This window comes from Heteronotia binoei, chromosome 7 (genome assembly GCF_032191835.1).
Source record: "Heteronotia binoei isolate CCM8104 ecotype False Entrance Well chromosome 7, APGP_CSIRO_Hbin_v1, whole genome shotgun sequence".
In the NCBI taxonomy this organism is placed as follows: domain Eukaryota; kingdom Metazoa; phylum Chordata; class Lepidosauria; order Squamata; family Gekkonidae; genus Heteronotia; species Heteronotia binoei.
This window is the reverse complement of record NC_083229.1, coordinates 28,912,574-28,918,573: the sequence shown is the minus strand read 5'-3', so window position 1 is coordinate 28,918,573 and position 6,000 is coordinate 28,912,574.

Below are 6,000 nucleotides of genomic sequence, written 5' to 3'. Positions count from 1 at the left end.
TCTTATCTTGGAGAATCGGGTTTGATTCTCCACTCCTCTGCTTGCAGCTGCTAGAATGGCGTTGGGTCAGCCTTAGCTCTTGCAGAGATGTCCTTGAAAGGGCAGCTTCTGTGAGAGCTCTCTCAGCCCCACCTACCTCACAGGGTGTCTGTTGTCGGGGAGGAAGATAAAGGAGATTGTAAGCTGCTCTGAGACTCTGCGATTCAGAGTGAAGGGTGGCATATAAATCCAATACCTTCATCATGAAGATATTGTGGATCCATCCTGTGCTGCATAAACTTCACTGTCTGCCTATTGAGTACTGGATCTGGTTCAAAGTTCTGGTACTTACCTTCAAAGCCCTATATGGCCAGGGACCAGCATACCTTCAGGACCGCCTATCCCCATATGAGCACCTCAAGTCTTTATGATTAGCAGCCCAACACCCTGGTGGTCCCTGGCCCCAGAGATGTCCAACTTGCCTTGACCAGGGTCAGGGCTTTTCCGGACTGGGCCCTTCCTGGTGAAATGAGCTTACCTTGGAAATCCAGGCCCTGTGGGACCTGCTTCAGTTCTGCAGGGTCTACAAAACAGAGCTCTTCCACCAGGCCTTCAATTGAAGCAATGGACATCACCTGTTATTTGCCCTCCAGTGATTTGAGATCCGATGGACTTTTGGACCAATAGGTCACTACTGTAGAGGCAGAATTTTAAAGTTTAGCTGTATTTTTGACTGTTTTTATTGCAATTTTAATCTAACTCTTTTAGTTGTTTGCCTTTCTGATGGAATCTGCCCTGAGCCTGCTTTGCAGGAAGGGTGGGATATAAATAGAATAAAATAAATAAATGATAGTTATAACTGCATTTGTTCATGTTCATCCTTCATTATCTCTGCCTCTCCCTTTCCTTTGTTGTCGCTTCCTATAGTGTATTTAGATTGTAAAAGGGGAGGGCCTGGACCTGTCTCTTTCTTTCTTTCTTTCGCTTATTCTGTTCTATATAATATAATTAAGTGCCAGCAAGCCAAAGCCAATTGATGGTGTTGGTGACCCTTTCAAGGCAAGAGATTAGGAGAGGTGGTTTGCCATTACCTACTTCCAGGGGTGGAATTCTAGCAGGAGCTCTTTTGCATATTAGGCCACACACCCCTGATGAAGCCAATCCTCCAAGAGATTACAAAAAAGAGTCTTGTAAGCCCTTGGAGGATTGGCTACATCAGGGCCATGTGGCCTAATATGCAAAGGAACTCCTGTTAGAATTCCACTTCTGCCTGCTTCTACACAGCAACCCGGGTCTTCCATGGTGGTCTTCCATCCAAGTACTCCACATGGCCAACCTTGCTTAGCTTCCATGCTCTGATAATCTTGGGCTAGTCTGAATTATTCAGGCTGCTCTTCTATAAAATACTGTGCCTATAGGTGGTGGTCAGCACAGAAACAACAACTTTGAAGTGTTCTGAGCTTTTCCACCACATAATCCTGTTACTTCTTCTAATTCGGAGTCACAGCCCTGCTTCTAGGGTTGCCAAGTCCAATTCAAGAAACATCTGGGGACTTTGGGGGTGGAGCCAGGAGAGTTTAGGGTAGAGCCAGGAGACATTGGAGGTGGAGCCATAAGCAAAGTTGTGACAAGCACAATTGAACTCCAAAGGGAGTTCCGGCCATCACATTTAAAGGAACTGCACACCTTTTAAATGACCTCCCTACATTAGAAATAATGAAGGATATGGGCACCTTCTTTTGGGGCTCACAGAATTGGACCCCCTGGTCCAATCTTTTTGAAAATTGGAGAGCATTTTGAGGAGAGTTATCAGATGCTATGCTGAAGATTTGGTACCTCTACTAAAAAAAAAAACCCCTCCAGAGCCTCAGATACCCCCAGATCAATTCTCCATTATACCCCATGAGAATCGATCTCCATAGGGAATAACAATGTGTCCAGCAGACATTTTCCTCCCCCCTACCCCATTTCTGACAGCTCTGAAGTGGGGGATGGGCATCTATACTCATGAGTTGCTGAACTTTCAACTTCTTTGAAGTAACACAGAGCAACCAAAGGTTCAAGTTTACCTTTCCTATGCAAACGACCTCTGAAAAGATTGTGCAACTAACGGAGGGTCTGGGCTGCTTTCATAGCCACTGGGAGCAGCCATGTTGTTCTGCCTACTCCCCATGCCCCCATTCAGCCTTAAAGACACAGACACACCATCCCAAGAGGAAGCCTTTCCAAGTGGAGTCTGAAGCCTCCAGAGGTGGAAAAGCACATGGTGGTTGTGGGAGCGGGGCTTCCCCCCACCGGCCAGCTGACCGGGAGCAGGAAGGAGCCTGGGAAAGCGGGAGAACCCTCGCTGGGACCTGGGGATTGGCAAGCCTACCTGCTTCCTTGCAAACACTTAAGCAATTTCAAAGAACAAATAAGCTAATTAATTACATTTATGCCCATTGGTGTCCTTTAATCAAATGCAGTTTTCTAGTTAAAGAATTTTAGCATCAGGTTAAGTGCAGAATTCAAAACCCCCTGGTGAGACGCATCACCCAAGACATGTGCCTCACGATTCTGATCCCAGCCTTGATGCTTTTAAAGCTATCTCACCTGGATTTAACAGGCTTATTTAAAATTTAAAGAGTACAAGTAAGGGCCATGGCTTACACCTACATCCTTTTAAAAAACAGATAGCATGATGTGCTTTGAAATGCGAGCACAGAGGGAAAAGGATTAGTGACAGCAGATTACACTTTCTCCCTTCTAATTTAAACAGCTCTAGGGGTTATTCCCAAGAGAATCCGAATGAGTGACTGCTGGTGAGATACCTGATAAACAATTAAATGCCTGAGTTGCAGAGATGCCAAGCTGTACATGTGCGTGTGAGTGTCAACGCAACCACACTCGCTGCAGGATTAGCTACAGGCCAGCTTTGCTTCTTTTCTCAGGAGTAAATTTCATCTGAACGGTATGCTTCATTTTCCAGTTGTTCCTCCCCATCCTCAGCTTCCCATTCCAATAGACTATTAGTTCATTTAAAAAAAAACCATTTAGCTTTTTTACATATAAGTATGACAGTATATGGAGGGCAGGCCTAAAAGGGTGCTAGTAATAGCATGACTGGATCCAGGGCTTTTTTTGCAGCAGGAACTCCTTTGCATATTAGTCCACAAACCCCTGATGTAGCCAATCCTCCTGGAGCTTACAGTAGGCCCTGCACTAAGAGCCCTGTAGGCTCTTGGTGGATTGGCTACATCAGGGGCGTGTGGCCTAATATGCAAAGGAGTTCCTGCTACAAAAAAAGTCCTGACTGGATCCATTGACAGCCCTGGCTGATGTGGACTTCCATAAGACAGTGTCCCTATTGTCTATTTCATACATTATTATGGATGAAAGTAGCACGCAAACTTCTCCCATTTGCAATCATTGAAGGAGTCCTTGTTTCTGAAGCTGTGAACCAAGCACTTCCCCAGTTGAGAAAAGAACTTCACTTAGAGATGCCAAAAAATTCAAAGCAAATAGAAAGTTGAACATACCTTGTTAGACAGCCCCAATCGCTTGTAAACTGAACATCTAAGCTCATTGCCTATCCATGAATGGTTGAAAGATATCTTCTGTGCAATAGCTGTGATGGCTGAGTTAGTGATGGAGTTTCAACTATCATATTTCACATGACCCATCAACATGAGCCCCAGCATCACCTTTTTTAATTCCCCATCCCCCCACCCCAGACGCTAAGCAGAGATGGATTTTCTATACCTTAAAAGTTCTTTGTGTTGTTTTTTTTTCTTTTCAAAGCATGAATTCAGAGCCATTCTGCAGGTAATTCTAATTACTAATTAAGAAGACATCTGGTTCTATTTCCTCAATAATAACTGTTAGTGCTGATGATGATAACTCTTCTGATCAAAGGCAGAGGTCTCATTTCAAATTATAACATTACATCTTCATAAATTGCCTAGCGTCTGCTTCCGATATTATCTTTTGTTTTTAGCTTACTTGCAATCCTGTCTGCTTGTAAACCAGCAGGCGTGAAGGTTACTCTGCTATTGTCACAGATGTTTTTACCATTTAATAATACTAGGAAAAGATGGTCTGAATTACATAATTTAAAAGTATTACACCAAATTATTTTGCATCCGCTTTTTATAAGAAGAAGATGACTGCAGATTTATACCCCGCCATTCTCTCTGAATCAGAGACTCAGAACGGCTTACAATCTCCTATATCAGCATTTCCCATTTGCAGGGTCACAACCTGGTACTAGGCCACGCAAGCCTCAATACCAGGATGCCAGGGGCGGCCCAACAGCTCCTGCCCCCCTCCCCTCTCTATTTATCTTCAGAGCCGCATACCACTCCATGCTCCAGTCCCTGCCCCCCATGCCATCACCTGTAGCACTCAGAGAGCACTACAGACACTGCACGTGGCCAGAAGCCCACCCTCATCCCTCTCTGATGTTCGAAAACATCAGAGAAGGATGAGGGTTCGGAAACGTCAGAGAAGGATGGAGAAACCTCCTGGCCAGCACACAGTCTCAGTATCACTCCCTGATCATCCTCCACCCAGAGGATCAGGGAGTGATACTGAGACTGTTCGCTGGCCAGAAGCCTTCCCCCGTTTCTCTTTCATGTTTTCGAACATCAGAGAGGGACGGGGAAAGCTCCTGGCTGGTGCACAATGTCTGTATCGCTCCCTGATCGTCCTCCGTCCGGACCACGGGGAAAGAAACGGGTCACCGGGGGGGGGGGGAGTTTGAGAAACCCTGTCCTATATCTTCTCCCCCCACAACAGACACCCTGTGAGGTGGATGGGGCTGAGAGGGCTCTCACAGTAGCTGCTCTTTTAAGGACAACTCCTGTGATAGCTATGGTTAAGCCAAGGCTATTCCAGCAGGTGCAAGTGGAGGAGTGGGGATTCAAACTTGGTTCTCCCAGATAAGAGTTCGCACACTTAACCACTACACCAAACTGGTGATAATCCCAGTTTGCACAGACTGGCAATCAAATATGAGTGATAGCAGTAGTCTTGCCAGCCGCAGCAGGAGGATAGAGACAGGCAAAATGGCATTGGCAATGATGTCACTTCTGGATAGGAACTTAGAAGAGACATCAATTTGCCATGCAACACTCTAGGATTTTCCTCAATCTTTATGGTAAAAACCACAGAGATCAAGAACATTCCTAAAACATTATGCAACATGGTGATACCACTTTTGGTTTCCTGACCAGGAGTGACATCCTGGCATTGTGGGATACTATTCCCCCTCCCCACTTTTCCCTTGCTGCTTCACTGAGTGCTGTTGGGGGTTTACTCACTAGAAGCAGACATGTCAATCATTAATAGTATTGGGGTCATCCATCCCATTCTTCAACTGTATGAATGATATATGATGTAGAACATATTCCCAGGCCAACTTCAGTAATCAGCACAGATGGATAACCACAGAGACCTGTAAATTGATAGAGAGAGCCCACTGCCAAAAAGAAAAACTTGGTCCTTCTGTTTTCACCAGGGAACAGGGGACCACCACACAGGTCTATGCAAAATCACCCAGGCCTCTGAGACAATCTCTTATTTAGTGATGGAGGGAGGAACAAAACATGACTGGGTCATATAGCAGTGTGCCTCTCACTCCTTGCAAGCAATCCTTCTACCAGTATCTGGGACATCATGATGTGCTAAGGGCCTCTGAAGTGATGTGTTTCCAGATGAGAGGGATATCATCAGTGGGCATCAGAGTAGCCAAATTCTGATCCCATTCCAGCCAGAAAATGGGAGATCACCATGAGGTCCCTGTGATATTGCAGAGATTTCTGAGGTAAACTCCAGCTTCCTGGTTGGTAAGACTGGTTGGAGGGACTCGAAATGGAGCATGTCAACGTGACAGAAATATTATCATAATTTATTTGTAATAGAATGAGCCGACAGGATTAGAGTATTCAGGAACAGGGATGGTTAGGAAACTGCAGTTTGAAAATGGTAGACAGGGAGAAGGAAACATGACTAATAACTGATTTTCCCGTCAGACTGACAGGA